Below are 23,336 nucleotides of genomic sequence, written 5' to 3' on the forward strand. Positions count from 1 at the left end.
CCACATCAGAGAGGCATGGGTGGCATGAGGCAGACTAGGAGAGTTGAAGCATAAGGGGATCTGACAGGAGGGATGGGCAGATAGCATTGAGGTACATACATGGAGTCAGTGGGGCTGGAAGGTACAAGGTACGAAGGTGGTATACAGGCATAGGCAGAACACCCGTGGGCTTCAAAAGGAAACCTCCAAAAGCTGCTCCCACTTCAAACCAGAACTGGGTATAAATATTGGATCTCAGACACCAGCCCTTCAGTACAGTTCTGAACTTGTGGACGCTCTGTCAGGAAGGACTGCTGTGCTGCTGAAAGGAGTTACACTTTGCTGGACTGCTGCCCGGTTAGACTACTGCCTTGCTGGACTGCTGTCTAGCTGGGTCAACCTGCTCCCGGGTGAGAAGCACTGGAACTGCATCTGTTGAACCCAGGACCCCGGGGTGTCTCCAAGGGTTCTGGGACAGAAGGCTCCAACAACCTTGAACCCAGCGCCTGGACTCTGCCATCTGTGAGTTCTACTGTGCCACACCCCAGTCTTGGACCCTTAGAAGTGGGCCTAAAGGTGCTATACTAGCCCATCTGTGGACCCTGAAGAACTGACGCATCTCCTCTGCTGCGTTGCGCAATCCTGAGCAGAACAGACGCATCCCCTCTTGTGCAAGTGTTCTCTCAAAGCAAGGACTTCACATCGGCCTCACAGCCCACAGTGGAACCTCTGCCTGTGCAAAGATTTTCCCGCACAGCTCTTCATAATCAATGCATCACCTCGACTGTGCGATGTATCCTTGAGGCCAGACTTCACATCGCAAGTCCTCGTCGATGACACAGGACCTCGCATCGCAGCTTCGCAACTCCTAGGGAAATTACGCATTGCCTTGGCTGTGCGACGCATCCTCGGTGCAGGACCTCGCAACCAGGATTGAAGGTACTCCTGTTCAACTGGCCTAAGTGGATCCCTGTACCCTGCCCACACACCATCACGGTTGGCCTGGACTTGTGACTTTGTCCAGATCAGGTGCCACCAGATACCCACTGTTGGCCCTTTGTGGTTTTTTAACACTATTTTCACTGAAATCTTGAAAATTGCCTATCTCAGGTTCTGCCGATTGGATTTGTGTCATTTTGGTAATGTTTTATTTATTAAAAATTACTTTATTTTTCTCATCTGGTGTGGAATCCTTTTATGGTGTATTTTCACTGTGTTACTGTTTGAAGGGTTACACAAAAACTTTAAATATTGCTTCTGCCTTAACCATGATTGCTCTGTGCCAAGATATCCGAGGGTTGAGCAGAGGTTGATTTAGGGTTTGCTAGTGATTTCACCCTGACAAAGATTGTGGTTCCTGCTTGAGTAGGCTGCACCCCCACAACCAGTAATCCTCACACATACTAACTGCCTAAATGCTATTTAAGTTATGAGGAGCATCAGTAAAATGCAACAACTATGAACGTTTTCAAAATACAAAATTTGAATATCATACCTGAGGTCGATCCATGACTGTGAGCACGACAGTCAAAATGCTGAGAAAGTAGCTGCTGTCTTCACCCGAGGATCAAGGCAGAGGGAGGACTAAACGCTTTAGGGGGAAGCGTGCAACTCTTACTGCACCGCCGGTGAGGGAGTGGCAAACATCCTGCGGTCCAAGTGGCCCACATTATCTCCTGATAGGAACTGTCATCAGAGGAGTGTGGTTCGAGTGTCTACAATGGCCCGGCTGCAAAAAAGAGAGGTGAGGCATGACAGCTGGATGCAAGGCGGCAAATCGCTTTTATTAAACAAGTAAACACCGTACAAATACTCAAGTTGTTTAAACAATTGGCAATCGTTTTTGGTATATATGGAAAAAAAGCAGCGAAGAAAGAGGAAGAAAGATTGAGACTAGAGCATTTATGGGATTAACAGAGCTCTGATTAGATGTCGGGTGTCACATGTTTATTATAGTTCAAGTTTATTGGCTGCTGTGAGTATCTGAAGAGAAAGTTAAGCATAATCTGAGCCTCCGGTCCTTAAAAAGAATAAAAGATTTGCAAGCAGTCGCACCAAGAATTTTCAATTCTATTAAGGACACATAGGCGAGGATTATTGTTTCTCTTTCCTTTACTGCAAAATGTCAGCCGCCAATGAAAAACGTTTAAACAATATAACAACAACATATTCCATGATGCCCTGCTGTCCAACCACGTATAACAGTCCCTCAGTCCGTGTAAGAGTATCTTTCTTTGCACTGAACAGTTCATCAACATCTACAGTGACAAAATCCACAGTGTCTGTGGCTCATCCCAGCAGCCATCCTCCATGTAAGAGCAACAGCTCAGCATAGAACCAGGAAACAAAGTGCCAACATTAACCCGGAACTTGAAATGGGATCACTCTGCCTTTTGATCTGAACCTGAAATGAAAAAAGAACCAGTAATATCAGTGGAATCACCCACTGCACAAGGGGGGGCAAAATACATCATAACAATGATTATAAATGACATAATGGGCGGGATAATCCTCGCCTACGTGTCCTTAATAGAATTGAAAATTCTTGCTGCAAATACTAGCAAATCTTTTATTCTATTGCAGGAACTGAGACTCTGATTATTGTTAGTATAACGCTTATCGAAAACCACAGCATTAATATCACCCACAGGTTTATAATAAAACTGTTTAAAAGTAGATTCAAAAGCCCAATCAACAGATTTCATTACATCATGAATAGTAGAACCTAACATATGACTTAGATGCCATTGCTCCTCTGATAGAGTAAGCACCAAACACCTGCGTATCAATATCAGCCTCTGCCATGACCGATTACAGCCATCTAGCAATTGTGGTAGATGTAACAGGTTCAAATGGCTTTTGTAAAGCAATCAACACTCTTGTACAACCTTCAGGTAGTAAAGTACGGATATATTCTTTGTACACGTTTAGGCATTGAACCACACATAATTTATCATTATTAGGAAAAGCATTATACTCAATACAATGTGAAAAGGTTTTAGTTCTCCCGGAAATAGTCAACGAGACTACTTCCAGAGTGAGTACTCTACCTGATAAGTCGAGAAGTTTGACATCCAAAGTGCATCGACAAGCGGATAAGCATAATAGCATGGCCAGTTTGGTTGACAACTGTTTCCTGGACAACTGAGAATTGTTTGGCCATCTTTCGAATAGAGTTAAGACCAAAGATACATCTTCCTTAGCCTTAGGAGGATTCTCTACTCGAATGCCTTTAAGCAGTTTGCAGATTAATGAATGCATACCTACCTGTGTACTGTCAACATGGGCATGCCCTGCAGAAATGGCAGATTGAAAATTATTTACCGACCTGTAAGATAAACTCTTTCAAGAAAGAAAATGTATCACCTGGGATAACTCTGCCTACACTGGATCCATGTGTCGTTCCAGGCACCAACCTATCCAGCATCACCATGCTGAAGAGTACCGCTTCCTAGTGGAAGATGCACAGGCCTGTTGAATGAAGCCTGAAGCCACTTCCGAAATGCCTGGCAACATCCACTGTTGCCTGAAAGCCTCCAGACCATCAGGGACAACTGCCCAGACGGTATTAGTGGATGCAACTACCCCTGAGGGCGCTGGAGCATCATCTGAGACCAAGACAGGAGTAGAGGGTAGTCGCATGTCAGCTCCAACAACATTGGAAACCAGGGTTGAGTCGTCCACAGTGAACAACACCACTTCCGCTGATTGGCGAGTGATCTGAGTGGCACCCTGGTAATAAGAACAAACAGGGAGACGTGTAATTCAGAGTCACAGATCAGTCCTGCGAGAAGGCATCTGTAGCCCTCAATAGAGGGTCCGGCCTCCAGCTGAAGAAAATCTCTAGCTGGCGATACAGTCTGGAGGCGAACAGGTCTGTTATAGAGGACCCCAAATTGAATGAATCATCTGAAAGAGGGATGGATGGAGCTGCCATTCGCTGTAAATTCCGCAGGCCCCTGGAATTCCAGTCCACTACAGACCCAGAATGTACTCCGCTATCACTGAAATCTGGTGATGAAGACAATAGTGCCAAAAATCCTTGGCAATCTCCACCAACAGTGGGGACCTTGTGCCCCTCAACTTGTTGATGTATCTCACTGCTGATATGTTGTTCATCTGAAGAAGGATGCAACAAGGTACTGTATTGGGAGAGAGGGTCCAAATTGCAAAGGACCCTGCCAAATGTTCCAGGCAATTGATTTGATGGGACAGTTCTTGAAGTGACTATCTTCCCCCTGTGGATACATCTCCGCAAACGAGCCCCCCCAGCCCCAACGGCTGGCATCTGATTCTATAACTATTTCCGGGTGGGACCTGAAGATAGCCCTGCCGTTCCAGGCATCCATATGTCCCAACCACCAATGGATTTCATGCATCACATCCTCTGTTGAGGGAACCTGATCCATGTACGACAAGCCCTTATGAAGATGCTGTATCTTCACGAGTTGGGGGGCCTGATAATGAAGGGGACCCAGAATAATGGCCAGGATCAATGATGTCAGACGGCCAACCAGTCAAGCAATATCCCGCAAGGATACCATCTATTTGGAAAGGGTTGACTTCAGTTCCTTCTTCAAATCGCGCAAATTGGATTTGGGAAGTTTCAGTTGTGCAGATTGAGAGTCGATCAAGAACCCCCGAAATTATATCGACTGGGTGGGATAGAGAACTGACTTCGTTTAATTGACGACAAACCCCATCTCCTACAGTAGGGAAATAGTCATCTGCAAATGAAGGGAGGCCAGAGTGTGTGACGGAGCCATGATAAGAATATCGTCTAGGCAAATTATCAAGCATATGGGGGGCGTGGCTTGGTGAGCCATCATGGCTGACGCAGTCTAACCGGGCTCAGCGCGTCCACGCCATAATCCTGCTATAATCCTACCCGAATCCTGCTCAGAGGTGCTCCATCGATACCGTGGTGCCCACGACTGTGAAGGGTGCTGGGATTCCTTGCTGCCCGAGGTGGCTGAGCTGTAGTGGGAGTTCTGCAGGTGGGCGCACTCCGGCGTGGCACAGGCCGGGTCTCCCTCTTGGTGCTCCAGCCGCATTCTGAGAGATCACTGCGGTGCTCGAGGCTGGGTCCCGACTTGGAGGTGAGGGCTGCGGAGGGGATGAAGGCGGCCGGACACCTGGCGCTCCTGTGGGCGGATTGCTGAGGCGAGCTTGGACTTGGCGGCTGACGCTGCCTGCCCCTACCCTAAACCCAGGGCTCTGCCATCTTCTACAGGCGCCTGCCGGATGTTGTGGCTGAGGCCCCCCTCAGCAGCGGAGGTGTTGGGCGCCCGAGTTTCTGCCTGCTGTGGAGCTGCTGTGCCTGCTATGGCTCTGCTAGCGACTAGGCCCCGGATCCTGGGACCGGCCGAGAGAGGCTGTGTGATCTTGCTGAGCTACGCCGGGACTGGCCTTTGGAGAGTGACGCATCGGGAGGTGCAGAGGCAGGGCTGCGGCCCCTGGAGGTGAGCACTTGGCAGCGGAGATAGTCTACACACTCATTGGCCGTCCTCCCACCCATACCGGCCTGCGGTGGTGTCCCCCCCCCCCACCTGGTAGCAGCATTGCGTAGCCGGATGCTACAGAACTGGAGCCCCCCACAGATTCCCGCACCTGATTCTCCTGACACGGCCGGCTGAGTCTCACGTGGACTCCCAAGGGGGGGGAGCCCAAACTGTGGCATATGCGACCCTGTAGATATCCGAGTGGTGAGGAGACCTCGGCCTGCCCCAGGATCCCGGATGGTGGAGGCCTGAAGGGGACTCACGGCATGGCATCCAATCCCAAATGGCTCATGGTCTTTCCGCATGTTGGGATTGCCGGGTGTGCTCACCGAGGCCCTCACTGAGGAGGCGGCGTGATTCTTCGAGGGCCGGCACCTATTGCTAGAGGAGTGAGTGTGCTGTGATAGCTTTGGCGGCTTGTTCCTGGCCAGGCTGGTGCCCCCCCCCCCATTTCTGCAGCATCAGTCCTGCGGCCTGGCTCGAGGCATATCCAGATCCCACAGATTTTCTCCTACACTGTGGCAACACATCCTGGGGTACATGTACGGGCCTGTGTTACCAGTCCATATCCCTTGTGCAGCCGCAACAAATTTAGACTCCCTAAGCGATGGGCAAAGATAAGCCCAGTGCAGCTGGCCCTAAGCAGGGCACCCTGGACCAGTACACTACGCCCACTGGGGCTCCACGAGCGGCGAAGGGACAAGTTTGGCACCTGACAACGCAGCCCTACTAGCAGCGATAAACAGTGCCAGGAACATGCTAGATGCCAAGATAGGAGAAGTGGGGTCGGAGGTCTCATTCCTACGTCAAGACCTACGTAAGGCTGTTGATCACCTCACAGAGGCGGAGATGAGGGTCTCGACAGTGGAAGATACGGTTTCGACCCTCCAGAAAAAGGTAAACAAACTCACTGTGGTGTCACAGGAGCTGGCCTCCAGGGTGGAGGATGCAGAGGGCCGAGCAAGACGCAACAACTTACGCTTTGTGGGCCTGCCAGAGGGCTGTGAGGGTGCTTCCATGACCGGCTTCATCACTCGGTGACTCACGGACCTCATGCCAAAAGACCTCCTGTCCTCGTCCTTCGTGGTGGTACGTGCCCACAGGGCCTTGATTCAAAAACCTCCTCCAGGAGCAAATCCCAGGCCGGTGATCACCAAAATCCTGAACTACACTGATCGAGATGCAATCTTGCGATATGCCAGGACACATAAGGACAGTATCCAACACGAGTCTAGGTCCATCAGGGTGCTTCCGGATTATACGCACCTGATCCAACAGCAACGCCAGTCTTTCATCGCAGCGAAGCGAAGGTTACGAACCTTGAATATTCAATACATGCTGCTTTATCCAGCCAGGATGAGAGTGATCTACAACCCCAAGTCGTTCTTCTTCGACACTCCAGAGGCTGTCTTTGCTTGGACAGACGAGCGCCCCCAGCTCCAGTCAGGTTCAGCGCCATTAGTGGATTTGGACTCTTCACGCAGCTCCCGAAGTCATCGACCACGGGACTCCGGATCGGACAGGATGTCCGCGAGCGGAACAGCCCCCCTGAACTCTTTGGAGCATCGTAGGCAAACAACAGCAAGTTGACATTGATTGTTGATTATTAAGACTCTATGTATGAATTTACCTCTGGGGAGGTGGATGCTAGACCATGGGACTGCTGAGCCACAGACTTATTGTGCCCCTCTTGTTCTCATGTTTATTGGGTGGGTAGGGTCTCCTTGGTGTGGGGGCGCGGGGTTCCCCAGTTGGGAGCCTGGTGCGCCTCACACAGTGACAGATACTCCTAGTTTTTGGCAGTGTCAGGTGGGGGGTGGTGGGGTTTTAGGGGAGCGTAGGTTTAGGTTGTTAGTGTTTTTATGTTATATGCAGACAGACCATTTAGGCTTTGATATCTTTGCTGTTATTGTCTTCGGGTCAAGAGAAAATGGTGCTGGGTGATGTATCCCCTCTCGGGAACCTTACTGTGGTCTCATGGAACGTCAGGGGCCTACTAAACAAAGTGAAATGGGGGGCTGTTTTGCATCAGGCAAAGAGGCATGGGGCACATATTCTACTTTTAGAGGAAACCCACCCCCTAGGTACCAAAGTCCCATGTCTTGCCCGCTTTGGCTTTTATCATGTGTATCATGCAGGGTTCACCAGGGGTTCCAGGGTTGTGGCCATCTTAATACATCGCAGGGTTCAGTTTCAACACGTAGCACACAAGTCAGATCCCGAGGTCGATTTCTCTTTGTCACTGGCACGCTGTACGGGGAAAGGGTTACCATAGGCAGCATTTATGCCCCTACCCCGCTAGGGACAGCCTTCATTGATAAGATTTCAGGGGTATGGGGTGATGTGCCTGAGGGTTTGACCCTTCTGGAGGGCGACTGGAACGATACAATGGGACCACTGGACCAACAGCGCAGTACAGATAGCCCACCACTACTGGGCCCTACTAAACTGGACACATTGGTTTCCATCTTGGGTTGAGCTGAGGTCTGGCGAGAATACCATTTCACAGTACATAGCTACACATATTTGTCCGCAGTCCATGGGTCACAGTTCCGTTTGGACTATTTCTTTGCCCCTTGCATATTCCTTCACCGATTCTCACAAGTAACACATCTGCCTCGCGGGCTCTCTGATCACTCCCCGGTCCCCTACAATTTCACACATGCTCCAGTAAAGCCCCATTCCGTTGGCGCATGTCTTCCTGGCATCTCTGATGCCCGGATTATCAGGATATGCTTCGCACGGCAATCACCACATACCTAGATGACAATGGCCCCTCTGCCCCATCTCTATGTACCCTATGGAAAGCCCTCAAACCTACTGATCGGGGCACCGAAATTAGCTATCACACTAAAGAAAAACTAGCACGGCGGGTGCAACTGGAGGCCTTAGAGTTGCACCAGACGGCCCTGGCTTCGCAGCTTAACTTGGACCCTAGCCCTATTATACGCCGCAACCTGATACAGGTGCAACAAGAACTGCAGCAATATTTCATGGGTGAGGCCAAGGAGATTTGGGAGGCGTCAAAGCATCGGGTTTATTAATGGTGCGACAAGTCCAGCAGAATGCTCCGCCGGCTATGCCAGGCGGCTAGCTCCCGGCGATTATCCCCACTATTCGAGGCGTGGACGTGTCCTTACATACGTCGCCGGAAGGCGTGGCCGGGGAATTTGCGCGACATTTTACAACTCTCTATGCACCACATGAACGGATCTCGGCCGAACTAATAGTGGAATTCCTCACAGACATTACGCTGCGGAAGCTCCCCGATCATTTACGCGAGCAATTGGAGGCTGCAATTACAGTGGACGAACTGACTGGTGCCCTCAACGTGATACACCCCGGGCGCGCCCCTGGTCCTAATGGATTCCCTACTGAATTCCTACGACCGAACATACACCTCTTAGGTGCCCATTTATTGGCGGCAATCCAGTAGGCCACGGAACTAACCATTCTGCCCCAGGATTGGCGACAAGTGGAAATTGTGCTATTTCTTAGGCCTGGCCGCCCTCCAGACGATCCCTCCTCCTACCGCCCCATCACCTTCATTAACTTTGAACCCAAACTGTTGGGGAAAGTTCTTGCAGATCGCCTACGTGCGTGTGTCACAGATCAGATCAACCCCGACCAGTCGGGTTTCATGCCTCAAAGAGCCACCGCCACAATATCCGGAGGGTACATAACGCTATGGCAGTGGCCCCAGCGCTCGGTAGTCTGGCCGCCTTGCTCCTGACCGATATTGACAAGGCTTTCGACTTGCTGAGCTGGGTGTACTCCTTCCAATTGCTCGAAGCAATCAATTTAGGGCCCTGTTTTATTGCATATGTGTGCCTGCCCTACACAGACCTAACGGCGTCAGTGCCCATCGCGGGGCACCACTCCCACCCCTTCCCTATTCAAAGAGGCGCTCAACAGGGTTGTACCCTGTCCCCGTTATTGTTTGCCCTTGCAGTTGAGCCCTTAGCGGTGTGGGTTAGAAGTGACCCGGTGCGCCATGGTTTTGACTGGTACGAGTCGAGATTGGACCGTATCGCGTTATACGTGGACGATGTCCTCTTATTCACAACTGATCCCTGGTACTGTGGGCCCCGCATACTAGACATCCTCAGGGTGTTTGGGGAAACTACAGGCTTACACACAAATCCTGCTAAATCCGTGCTGTTTCCTGTGTGCGGTCACCAGGGTCGCGATACGTGGGCCTCACAGCTCTCCCGGGCAATGGATGGTTTTAAATTTCTCTGCATTTTTGTTTCCCTGTGCCCCAAAGTCTCCTGGACACATAATAGAACCCCATTACTAACCAGTCTCTTTGGCAAAATTGCAATACGGTCGTCTCTTCCCCTGTACTTATCTGGGCGCTCAGCCATCTTTAAGATTGTGTCACTACCCGGATATTGTATTGCCTCCAAAGCTTCCCTTACCCTATTCCACGCTCCTGGTTCGGACAAGTTGACGCCATACAAATCAAATTCCTTTGGAACGGTGACGCTGTTAGGGTCACTCTTCGCACATGTGCGCAATCCACATACTGTGATGGTATCGCAGCGGCGGACATCTACTCATACTATGTGGCGTCCCATATACTCGTGGTGAATGAATGGTGGTATAACTCCCCTACGGATCCGGCATACGCGCTAGAGCACGCGGCGATGGAACGGGCTTCCCTCCTTCATCGTCTATATAGTGCTATGCACCTGGATTTCATGCCACCAAAGTCGTGATATAGCCTCCTTCATCGTCTATATAGTGCTACGCGCCTGGATTTCATGCCACCAAAGTCGTGATACAGCTGTGGCGGGCTAAAGTCCGACAGATGGGCTGGAATGCGAAGCTCACCCAGAAATCCCCACTATGGCAGGGTACATACCTCTGCCCCGTGGCCACTTTGAGGGGGTTCCGGGGGTGGGACCTCATGGGGATCTCAACCCTCGGCGATGTGATACCACACTGAAATCCTTCCAGCAACTACCGGCAGAATTTGACCTATATAAAACACAATTCTACAAATTCCTTCAACTTCAACATGCACTCACTCCCCTGATTTGCATACTCGAGGCCATCCCAGAATTTCACCCCCTGGAGGGCGGCCTACTGATCGGCGACCTTGGCCTCTACAAGATCAGGCAAATATATCAGACCCTGATGTCCCACACACCAACGACACTAGACAAGACATGACTTGCGTGGCAGCCCGACATTCTGGACTTGATGGATGACGACTGGGCTGAAGCCATTGCTAGCCCGAGGGGTTCGGCGGTCTCCATGCGATACTGCCTGATACAGTTCAAATACCTACACCGGGCTTACTATACTCTGGCGAATGGGCGTTATCCAGTCCCCTGCATGTTTGCGGTGTGACTGGGAGGAGGGTACATTCTTACATATGGTATGGAGCTGCACGGCGTTGCAACTCTTTTGGCGCCGAATTCTGTCCTGCCTAAATGAGGTACTATTGTGGGTGCTCTGTCACACCTTGCCAAAGAGAAGCTTGCCCTAGCTAGAGAGCAGAAGTTGGGTGGGTTAAAACCCAAAGGTGGGTGCAACATCCCTAAGGATAAAGACAGGTCCTATGACAATAGACACCTGAGTAAGATCGTGCCCCCCTACAAAGATGGGGATGACATCCACAATTGGATAACTGCTTTGGAGAGGGCTTGCAAAGTACAGCAGGTACCCCAAAGTCAGTGGGCAGCAATCTTGTGGCTCTCCTTTTCAGAAAAAGGTAGAGATAAGCTCCTCACAGTTAGTTATGAGGATGCTGACAATTACACTGTCCTGAAGAGTGCTCTGATTGATGGGTTTGGCTTAACCACTGAACAGTACAGCTTGATGTTCAGGGATACCCAGAAGACACAGACTCAGGACTGGACTGATTTTGTAGATTGTGCTACTAAGGCTCTGGAGGGCTGGTTATTGGGCAGCAAAGTACAGGACTTTACAGGATTGTATGATTTGATTATGAGGGAGCAGATCCTTAGTAATTGTCAAAACCAGCTACTACACGAGCACCTGGTGGACTCAGATCTGACCTCTCCACAAGAATTGGGTAAGAGGGCAGACAAACGGGTCAGAACCAGGATTAGGCCTAAAAATCAGGGTGGTGACCAGAAGAGTACCAAGCCTCAAGAGAAAGGTGGAGATAAATCAAAAGACAAGTCCTCCACAGGGCCCCAAAACTCCAATGGTGGGGATGGGTCCCAAAACACTTCCTCTAACCAAAAGAACCCTTATTGCCATGTCTGTAAACAGCTTGGCCACTGGAAAACTGACAGCAGTTGCCCCAGGGCCAACAATAAGGAGAACATTCCCCCAAGTAATACTCCCAGACCTCCTGTTACTGTTAGTAGTAATCCCCCAGGTGGTGGGAGTGCCCCCAAGAATTTGGCTGGGTTTACTTTGGGAACTCAGGTGGACTCTGGCCTAACCAGGTCCCCTACCACAGCTACTCTTGTCTGTGAAGATTACATGGGGTTTGCCAACTTCACTGCTTGTCCCAACACTTTGAGCAAGTACAGACAGGAGCCCCTCATCAATGGTCAGAAAGTTGAGGCCTATAGAGACACAGGGGCTAGCATCACTATGGTGACTGAGAGTCTAGTCCCCTCAAGGCAACTTTTACCTGGAGCCACATACCAGGTGACCAACATTGATGGAGTACAGAAAGATCATCCCATGGCAGTAGTTAATCTCAGCTGGGGAGGTGTCACTGGCCCCAAGAGAGTGGCAGTGTCTACAAACTTGCCTGTAGATTGTCTACTGGGAAATGATCTGGAAATCTCAGCCTGGGCTGAGGTAGAACAAGAAACCCATTCTAAAATGGTAAATCTCCATGGAAAGGTTAGTGGGGCTGTGATGGCCACAGCCCCAGCTCAGGATATCCTCCCTGAAAAGGTTGGTAAGGCTGTGCTAGTCTCAGCCCAATCTCAAGCAGACTCCTTCCCTAGACAGATTGACAGGGTTGTGATGGTAACGGCCCAAACCCAAACTGAGTCCCTTCCTGAAAAGGTTGTTGGGGCTGTGATGGCCACAGCTCAAACTCAGACAGATTTTAGTGTTGTGAAGCCTGAAACTATGGATCACTCCACTCAGACAGAGAGCATTGGGGAGGAAGACAAGTCTCCCTCCCACCAGACATTAGGTGAGAGTCAGCCTCCTCAGGGAACTGACCCTACCCCTTGTGAACGAACTGCCCCAGAGGTAGTCAGGCCTAGTCAGGCCTAGCCTGGCAGAGCCCCTGATGTCAGTGGACCCTTCCAAGGTGGAACCCAGTCTGGAGCAGGTAACCTGCCCCTCTCTACCCTGCCTCAGTCAGCCCAGGGCTGTCGAGGACAGGGAGGCCAGTGGACCCCAAAGGGCCCCCTGTCCACCAGAACACTCCCATCAGCAGATTAGGGGCACGAAAGCTAGCAGCCCTAGCAAGGTGAAAATTTAAGAAACTCCTGAGGGATCTCCCTTACACCTAGTTAGGAACCTCCCCCAGTTGGACACTGTTGGGCACAGCCAAACCTGGGACCCAAAGGCCCCAAACCTAACCTGTCCCTCCAGTAAGCCAACAAAAGGGACCCAGCCTCCAGCTGTAGGCAGCCAGAGGTTGACCCTGAGAGCACAGTGCAACTCAGTCATGGAAAGAAAGGCACACATGGTGGATAGTGGTCGGAGGAAGCTGAGCCCTACATTAGTGGAGCCTCACTTCAGTACTCCATCTCAACACCAGCCTTTTACTTTGCCAAAACACACCACAGGTAGAGATTCCCTATGGTGGAGACCCTCTGATACCCCTAGGGTGAGGGATTGCTTAGTGGACCATGAGACAGGGGGTAACCATGCTAGTGCAGGTACTTCCTTATATGGCCACTTAGGCAATATAGGCTTACCTGGTCTAGGATAGCCTTATCTCCTTTCGTTTGGGGAGGGGGTTATGTAGGAAGGTGGATACCTGACGATGGTTACCCCAGATTGTTTGCCTTGTGTTTAGCTGGTTTTCGACTTAGTTGGCCTGGGATCCTGCTATTCAGGGCCCCAGGCTATCTGCTCTTTCTGTAAAATGGACTCCATGTACCTTAGGTACATCTCCATTTGGGACTTGGGTCACCTTGTGAGCCCCTGTACAGTGTACTATAGGTACCCAGGGCATAGGTGCATCCAAGGCCTACCAGGGGCTGCAGATATCTTTTGCCACCCCTGGCTGGCCATCCAAACTGACACAACTGGATGATCACTCAGCTGGGGCAAGGTCGTGTAATCATCCCTTGCTTAGATATAGTATACCTATGTCTAAACCTATATCTGGATACATATGCACCTATAAGTCACTCCTATGGCAGGCCTTAACAATCCTGAAGGCAGAGTGCTTGGTTTTATGTGAAATGGTGCTCTAGCATGAGCTGAGCCTGTCTGCAGCTTTTGGAACCATGTCCTTATAGCTGTTCCAGGATATTGCCATACCATATACTCTTAAGTGCATTATGTACCTCGCGGTTAGATGCTAACTTTGGTTTGGCTTTATAAAAACATGTCGTTTAAGGTGTCATACGCTTTGGAATACTACCCCCTCGCCAATTCTGGTGACGGGGGTAGCATTCCACCCTTCTAGAGGGAGAAGACATGTTACTTCCTTTAATCACGGTTAAAGTTAACCAGAGTCTCAGCATCACAAAATGGATGCTGCCACAGACACAAGTCTGACCTCCTGCTGCTGGGAGTCCTTCCAGCGAGGGAGGCTTGGACAATAGGTTTCCTGTCTTGGGAGGTGCTTGCACCACCCCAGACAGGAGATAGTGGATTGGGGCAGGGAGGGCTGAATGAAACGAGACACTGCCTGGGGCACACAAGCTGTCCCATGCATAGGCCAGTTCAAACCAGTGCTGGGGCACTCCAGCCCCAGCTCTGGCACGAAACTGGACAAAGGGAAAGGGGTGTAAGCACCCCCTTCCTGGGTCCCATCTATAGGAGGGACCTAGCAGGTAATCCAGCCCCTAGATTTGGTATATAGGTAGGAGCTGAGTCCCAAGACTTTAGATAATCCTGACTGAAACTCTGATATGAAACTCTGGACCCTTCGACATCCTACTCGACGTAGAAGACTGAAGAATCTCCCTTGTGGTCAAGGAGTGACCACCCTGTGCAAGCAGGCACCATCAAGCGCTCAGCGGTTTGCTTTGTCGTTGCTCCCGCCTGAGCTCGAACTTCAGAGCCTGACAAGACCCGGACTTCCAGACATCCAACAGCCCGATCCACAGCTCCAGCAAAGCTGAGACTCATGGAGGCGACGAGAGACGTGGGACCGGCCATCTTGGAAAGCCAGCGAATCACTTTCCGTGCAGCTTCTGAGGCACCCTCGAAGTTGTGCATTGGGGATTGAGAAGCCCCAGCCCCGAGCACCCATTGCACTGAAGATCACCTCTACACACTCACCGAGTGCTGCGTGGGGCCCTTTTGCATTTTCCTGCTCGCCGCGTCTGTCCGGTCACTTGCCCGTTGGCTAGTGGCCTCTGCGACGACGAAGATTTGAATTTCCAATGCAGGTCTGGTTGCTCCAGACTGGCCCTTGCTCCCCTGAAAAGGAGCAGCCCATCAGACCTTGCTGGTCTGATCCAGAAGCCATCTTCGATTCCTGCGTGGGTTGCATTTGCTAAGGCCTGTTAATTCCGAATCGAGAACCGACACCGCCAACAGCGAGAGCCTTCGTGGGACAGTCCGTGCCCAGCTCCTGGTCGTCGTCGACACCTCCTGGGCCACGTGGCAGCGAAGACAAACTTCACGACAGCACCTGATCGCATCCCGACATCGCCTGGTTCCTTCCTGGTTCCATCCTGGTCACTGGCTAGTGACCCAGACTCTGTCCACTCTGCTTTCAGGTACTCTTCATCCTCGATCCGCCCTTGGATCCAACCGGACTCTTCTCTCCTGGTCACCTGCAGCATCTTTTCTCCAAGGCTCCATAGAACTCCACGACAAAACCCGACACACTTTGACACCTATGCACCCGCTTCCTGTGGGTGAGGTAACACGAGTACTGCGGTGCTCCTGTAAAGGTTTACACTCCTAGTGTCCTAGTTTCAAGTGGTTAGCTTCTAGTCCAGTCGGAAGACTCCTAACTCTTTAACTTTCTAACTTTACGCACCCACTGACTTCTATGTGTGCACGTGTGTGCATTTAGACACTGCACCCGCATCCCGTGGGCCTCCTGCTTCCTAACTACTGTTAGTGCAGTGTAGTCCCAGCGATTCCCAAGGCCCTAGGCCTTACCATTGTTCATGACGTGGTTCTTATACCACTATTTTAGTATATGGTTTAGTGGGCCACCAGGGCCTATCCATATTTGTGCAACTTTTGTATGTTATATTAAGTTACTTGTTATGCGCTTGTGCTCCTGTGCTCATAAAGAGTTCAGGCGGTTGTTTAGAAATAAATACATATATATTTTGAGTATATAACCTGTGTGGTGTCCTTTCATTTGATATTAAAAGGTTTGCATATGGTAAAACAGCTGGCTTCACATGCCCTCTTGAGTTTAGCCTAAGACTGCTTTGTCCATGCTACCACTAGGATAGCTGGTCTATAAGGTTGACTTTACAACCATCACCATGAGGGTTGTTTGGACTGGTGCAAGGTGCTCACTAGAATAGTGAACATCATATACCAGGCCAACTTCTCACACCCCGACCCTAGGTAAATGGAAAACCAAATTAGATAGATGTATGGGGGCTGAAATAGCTGTATTTCTTGCTCTTGGATGCCCTGCAAAACTTCGGAAAATCTGGACCCGATGGGCGACATATTGAGGAATCAAACTTCCCCCCTGCCGGAAGAAGACACCCGAGTGATGCCCCATGCTCTCCACTACTCTCTACTACACCTGGACTGGAATTTTCTGCATCGTTGGTATATGAATACTGATGCCAACGTGCCGTGTTTTCTTGTCTTGAGATCGAGCACTGTCTGCATTTCGTTTCTTTTGTATCACCTGCATGTTCGGCAGGTGTTGGTCAATAGTAGAATTACAATTATTTGTATGAGGTTAATCCTTTTTCTCCTACATGTCATTGTAGGGCTATTGCCCATCCTCTCAATGAATAACCTAATACAATTTGTTGTTAAAAAAAAAATGATCATGCGCATTCCCTGCTCCCATAGATGGGCCACTACTGGCTTCATCAGCTTGGAAGGAAGCACCAAATATTCCAGCCACTTGCCCTTCCACAGGAATTGAAGAAAACACCGTTGCGGTGGAATGATGGGAATGGTCAAGTATGCATCTTTGAGGTCCAACCGGTCCATCCAATCCCCTTCCCAATTAAGTCCACCAACAGATGGATGGATACCCCTCCATCTTTAAATGCTTGTACGTGACGAAATGGTTTAAGTCTCTCAAATTCAAGACCAGTCTGTGTCCACCTCCCCTCTTCTGCACTAGGAAATCGTTGCTGCAGAAGACCTCTGAGCCATTGTCACAGTATGCCACTGCGCATTTCTGCAGCAAGTCTCCTATTTCTTCGTCTATAAAAGTGCTGTCTTGTTGGGAAAAATTTAACTGGTGGGGAAGGGACTCCTGATGTGGACTCAGATAAAAATCAAGTTGGATACCCTGAACTGTTTGCCAAATCCATGCGTCCTGTGTAATAGACATCTACTTGTGAAGAAAATATTGGACACGACCCCCAAAAGAATGGGAGAGGTATCGTAAATCCTTACCTGAGTGACCTTGAGACTGGAAGCCCGCACAGTGGCCGCCTCTATTGAAGCTGCGGCGGGAGAACCTCTGTCTGGTGGGGTAGAACATACCACCTCTGATAGTGTAGCGCCATTCTCCTGTGCCATGCCCGTAGACGCCTCTTCGGGGACCTTGATAATAGTAGCTGCCTGGCGAGTGGCCCCTGCCTCGCCCGACCCTACCGAAATGGCCAGCTTGAAAATCTTTTTTGAGATTCGATTGGGCCTCATCAAGGGACATAAAGGTACCCACATACTTGGACACATCTTTGACAAACTTGTCCCCGAACAGACCTTCAGCTAAAGGAACCACTTCAGCAGAGGCGAGTTCTGTCAGATTGGAATCCATTTGCATTAGTAGGGATTTGTGCCTTTCGGTTGATACGGTACAAAAGGGGGTGGTGATGGACGGAGCATCTGAATCAATCAAACACTCACACCCAGTCAAAAGATCTGGGTTTAATCCATCACCGTTCTTTAGCCCACTCTGCCACCCCAGTTCAGACATGGCTATATGCAAATCAGTCTGACCCTGTGCCTCATGGGAACAGTCCAGCTCGAACTGCCAAGCCATGTCTTCCCTGGACCGGAAACAAGCTTCCGAGGACCGTTTTTCTGGCATTCCAGCCGTCTTCAGCCCGACTTGCTTGAATCCAGTGGCAAAGTGAGCAAGGGACTCACGCCTGAGCATACCCTGCCACACTTATGGCGGCCAAAAGCGGTACAAAAGGGGGTGGTGATGGACGGAGCATCTGAATCAATCAAACACTCACACCCAGTCAAAAGATCTGGGTTTAATCCATCACTGTTCTTTAGCCCACTCTGCCACCCCAGTTCAGACATGGCAATATGCAAATCAGTCTGACCCTGTGCCTCATGGGAACAGTCCAGCCCGAACTGACAAGCCATGTCTTCCCTGGACCGGAAACAAGCTTCCGAGGACCGGTTTCTGGCATTCCAGCCGTCTTCAGCCCGGCTTCCTTGAATCCAGTGGCAAATTGAGCAAGGGACTCACGTCTGAGCATACCCTGCCACACTTATGGCGGCCAAAAGCGGTACAAAAGGGGGTGGTGATGGACCGAGCATCTGAATCAATCAAACACTCACACCCAGTCAAAAGATCTGGGTTTAATCCATCACCGTTCTTTAGCCCACTCTGCCACCCCAGTTCAGACATGGCTATATGCAAATCAGTCTGACCCTGTGCCTCATGGGAATGGACGGAGCTAAAGAACGGTGATGGTTTAAACCCAGATCTTTTGACTGGGTGTGAGTGTTTGATTGATTCAGATGCTCCGTCCATCACCACCCCCTTTTGTACCGCTTTTGGCTGCCATAAGTGTGGCAGGGTATGCTCAGACGTGAGTCACTTGCTCACTTTGCCACTGGATTCAAGCAAGCCGGGCTGAAGACGGCTGGAATGCCAGAAACCGGTCCTCGGAAGCTTGTTTCCGGTCCAGGGAAGACATGGCTTGTCAGTCCGGGCTGGACTGTTCCCATGAGGCACAAGGTCAGACTGATTTGCATATAGCCATGTCTGAACTGGGGTGGCAGAGTGGGCTAAAGAACGGTGATGGATTAAACCCAGATCTTTTGACTGGGTGTGAGTGTTTGATTGATTCAGATGCTCCGTCCATCACCACCCCCTTTTGTACCGCTTTTGGCCGCCATAAGTGTGGCAGGGTATGCTCAGACGTGAGTCCCTTGCTCATTTTGCCACTGGATTCAAGCAAGCCGGGCTGAAGACGGCTGGAATGCCAGAAACCAGTCCCCGGAAGCTTGTTTCCGGTCCAGGGAAGACATGGCTTGGCAGTTCGGGCTGGACTGTTCCCATGAGGCACAGGGTCAGACTGATTTGCATATAGCCATGTCTGAACTGGGGTGGCAGAGTGGGCTAAAGAACGGTGATGGATTAAACCCAGATCTTTTGACTGGGTGTGAGTGTTTGATTGATTCAGATTCTCCGTCCATCACCACCCCCTTTTGTACCGCTTTTGGCCGCCATAAGTGTGGCAGGGTATGCTCAGACGTGAGTCCCTTGCTAACTTTGCCACTGGATTAAAGCAAGCCGGGCTGAAGACGGCTGGAATGCCAGAAACCGGTCCCCAGAAGCTTGTTTCCGGTCCAGGGAAGACATGGCTTGGCAGTTCGGGCTGGACTGTTCCCATGAGGCACAGGGTCAGACTGATTTGCATATAGCCATGTCTGAACTGGGGTGGCAGAGTGGGCTAAAGAACGGTGATGGATTAAACCCAGATCTTTTGACTGGGTGTGAGTGTTTGATTGATTCAGATGCTCCGTCCATCACCACCCCCTTTTGTACCGCTTTTGGCTGCCATAAGTGTGGCAGGGTATGCTCAGACGTGAGTCCCTTGCTCACTTTGCCACTGGATTCAAGCAAGCCGGGCTGAAGACGGCTGGAATGCCAGAAACCGGTCCCCGGAAGCTTGTTTCCGGTCCAGGGAAGACATGGCTTGGCAGTTCGGGCTGGACTGTTCCCATGAGGCACAGGGTCAGACTGATTTGCATATAGCCATGTCTGAACTGGGGTGGCAGAGTGGGCTAAAGAACGGTGATGGATTAAACCCAGATCTTTTGACTGGGTGTGAGTGTTTGATTGATTCAGATGCTCCGTCCATCACCACCCCCTTTTGTACTGTGATCTGTGTTATTTGCGATCTGAACTCGGAGCATTGGAGCGTTTTTTACAAATTTTAAAAATTGCATCATTTTATCCTGGGGGGCTTTTAGAAGAAGGGGAATTTAAATTACAGGCACTCTGACACCTTAACAAACTTTCTATCACTTGCCCAGCCGCTTCTCAGCCGATATTCGGCGGCGGTGGGCGCCATATTGAGTGAGGCGGGGACAGCGCTCTAGTCGCGCCGTCCTCCCGCCCTCTTCTCTTTCTTCCCCCTATATCATGTGTCAGGGGGCCAGACGGCGCAGCGGGCTGGCGCAGCGGGCGCGCCGGATGCGCGCCGAAGCCGTGCCTAAGCCAAGCCCGTCTGCGCCCGTCCGCGGCCGACCGGGGACAGGGGCCATGACCCCTGCCCAAATAATGAGTAAGATGCCGGACTCTAGCGGGAACTTCTCTTATACACGCCGCAATTTGCTGGATCTGGCTGGAACGACGGCCATAAATACATCTGACTGCGCCCATATGGGTCCGATGGACACTTACGGCCCATTTAGCTGTTATAATTGTAGATGGGAATGCACCCCCACGCTGTCTCCCGTGACACTAAATTTACCTACAGTTCCCCTTAAATGCATCTACACGAACGCAAGATCATTACCCAAACACTCCACCTATATTTGGGATCTTCTTAATGAACATCAACCCGATCTACTGTGTTTATCGGAAACTTGGCTAGATGACCACAATATCCCTGATATAGTCACAGCCCTCCCCCCAGACTATAAGATATTGAATGTTAATAGAGTCAATAAAAAGGGTGGTGGTGTAGCTTTATTATTCAGAGACCACCTCTCATGCAGGCAAGAGACTATCGTGCCGGCTGAAAAATATGAAGTCCTGGCATTTACTGTGTCTATGAACACCAATGTACTGTTTGGAGGCTTTTTAATCTATAATCCCCCAGGTTGTACTTTAAATTTTAGTACACAACTACTTACACAAATCATGCCTGTCTGTTTGAAGAATAAGAATATTCTCCTTCTTGGAGATTTTAATATACATCTGGACAACAGTAGTAGCTCCCTGACGAATTTACTAGTGGAAGACATGGCTATCCTGCAACTATCTCAGAGAGTCCATCAACCAACCCATATTGCAGGACACACATTAGATTTGATATTCTCTAATATTGAATCCATAGACATTGACCCTTTAATTCCTCTGTTATGGACTGATCATTATTTGATTACCTTTCGTATCAATCTTCCTATCCCCCAGACCAAAAAACACAGTGTATTCACAGCAAGCACGAGAAACTGGAAATCCTTCACAATCGATAAATTTAGAAATCATTTCTCACATCCCTCGTGCACAAGCACCAATATCCATGAGGAGATAGATCTCCTTTACAAAAATATTAAAAATGCTCTTGAACATTGTTCGACCACCCAATCTCGTCATACACCAGGCAACAAAAAATCAGAGAGATGGTACGGACCTGAGCTTAAACTTCTAAAAAGAAATTGCACTTCTTCTGAGCATAAATGGAGAATATCCAAAACAGATGAGACCAAAGACAACTTCAGGAAAGCTCAAACACTCTATCACAGGGCTATCAGAAAGGCGAAAAAGGAATACTTCACACGTAGAATATCTGAGAATAAAAATTCCTCAAAAGAACTTTTTAAAATCGTCAAAGAACTATGCAATCCAACCAATCTTTCCCTACATCTTACCCCCTCACAGGAAAACTGTGATAAGCTCAATGACTTTTTCTGTGAAAAAATTGATACCATCTATGCCTCCTTTCCTAATCACCTGACCGAAATCAATGAACAGGATGTACCAACCGTTGCACATACCAGCTGCCACGGTTTCGGCCCTTTTTCAGAAGAGGAGGTAGAAAAGGTCATGCTTGAGGTCAAGTCGGGCTCTCCACTTGACCCTTGTCCACATCACATTTTCTCCCAGTTAACTCCTGTAATATGTCCAGTAGTCACTAGAGTACTCAATCTCTCCCTTAGTTCTGCTGAATTTCCAGATTCATGGAAACAGGCCCTAGTCACCCCTTTAGTAAAGAAGGACGGAGCAGACGTAAACAATCCGGCCAATTACAGACCAATATCCCAGCTACCTTATTTATCAAAGGTTCTGGAGAAGTTAGTCAACAGAAGTCTCTCCACATTTCTGGAAGCAAATGGTCTGCTGGATGATTCACAGACAGGGTTCCGGACAAACAACAGCACCGAAACTACACTCTTAGCGGTGACAGACAGTATCAGAACCATGGTGGATCAGGGTAGAACAGTCGCACTGATACTCCTTGATCTATCAGCGGCTTTTGATACCGTGCCCCACAATCAACTATTGAACATCCTGGCTGAGAAAGGAATACTGGGCAAAGCATTAGGATGGCTACAATCGTTCCTAGCGGATCGAACCCAATCAGTACGTTTGGGTGACTACACATCCCCTCCACGACTCATAAAATACGGAGTTCCCCAGGGGGCGTCATTGAGCCCAACTTTGTTTAATGTATTCGTCTCCTCGCTGGCAACCATTGGCAAAAAGTGGGGTGTCGAAATGTGCTCCTATGCTGATGACACTCAGCTGATGGTCACCATCGATGGAAATGATGACTCCAAAACTAGATTGACGAACTGTTTGACTGAATTGGCAACTTGGATGCAGGACCACTGTCTCAGATTAAACGCCGACAAATCCGAAATCCTACTGTTCGGCAGAGGTACACAGGCCTGGGACAACAGCTGGTGGCCAAGTGACTTGGGTTTGCCTCCCAATCCCACTGCTAAAGCAAAAAACTTGGGAATAATACTGGATAGGGACTTATCCATGAAATCCCATGTTTCTATAACTTGTGGAAGGAGCTTTGGACTTTTGAAGTTGCTTAGACGTGTCTTCCCCTGGGTGCCAACGGATTGCAGGAAAACCTTAGTCCAGTCACTACTGATGAGTAGGCTGGACTACGGTAACTCTCTGTTTGTAGGAATGGCGGATTACCTCTTTTCTAAATTACAGTTGGTTCAGAATGCCGGTGCCAAAGCCATCTGCAATAAAAGAAAATATGATTCAGCTAAAAGTTGCATGCGTGAGCTTCATTGGCTCCCAATGCGGCAACGAGCCATTTTTAAGCTGTTGTGTATTTCTCATAAGGTACTCCACGGCTCAGGCCCCACCATCCTACACGACAGGGTCAGATTTCATAAACCTTCTAGACACCTACGATCTATGACGTTAGGAAGAGCAGTCATCACCCGAGCCCGTACTGTCAGGATGGGAGAGCGGGCCTTCTCTCACATTGCGGCAACAAAGTGGAACGAGCTACCCCCTAAAATTAGAACAAACGACTGTTTTGTCTCATTTAAGAAACAACTGAAAACATTCCTCTTTCCCAGACCAGATCAATAATCTTCAACCAGAGCTGATGTCAAATCACTTGCAACTTTCTTCAGCGCCGTGATGTCCTTGCAGGATGAATGTTA

General features: G+C 49.8%; 1 protein-coding gene across 1 annotated transcript in view; it reads right to left on the minus strand.

Moving 5' to 3' along the window:
* The window catches only part of TRMT1 (tRNA methyltransferase 1), a 127,250-nt gene extending 125,656 nt beyond the window's left edge, over positions 1–1,594 (minus strand). The window contains exon 1 of the mRNA XM_078685306.1: positions 1,475–1,594. The gene's annotated coding sequence lies outside the window, so the exon portion shown is untranslated. The remainder of the gene's footprint in view (positions 1–1,474) is intronic.
* Positions 1,595–23,336: the final 21,742 nt, after the last annotated feature.

Source organism: Lissotriton helveticus, chromosome 1_1, assembly GCF_964261635.1.
Source record: "Lissotriton helveticus chromosome 1_1, aLisHel1.1, whole genome shotgun sequence".
Classification (NCBI taxonomy): Eukaryota; Metazoa; Chordata; class Amphibia; order Caudata; family Salamandridae; genus Lissotriton; species Lissotriton helveticus.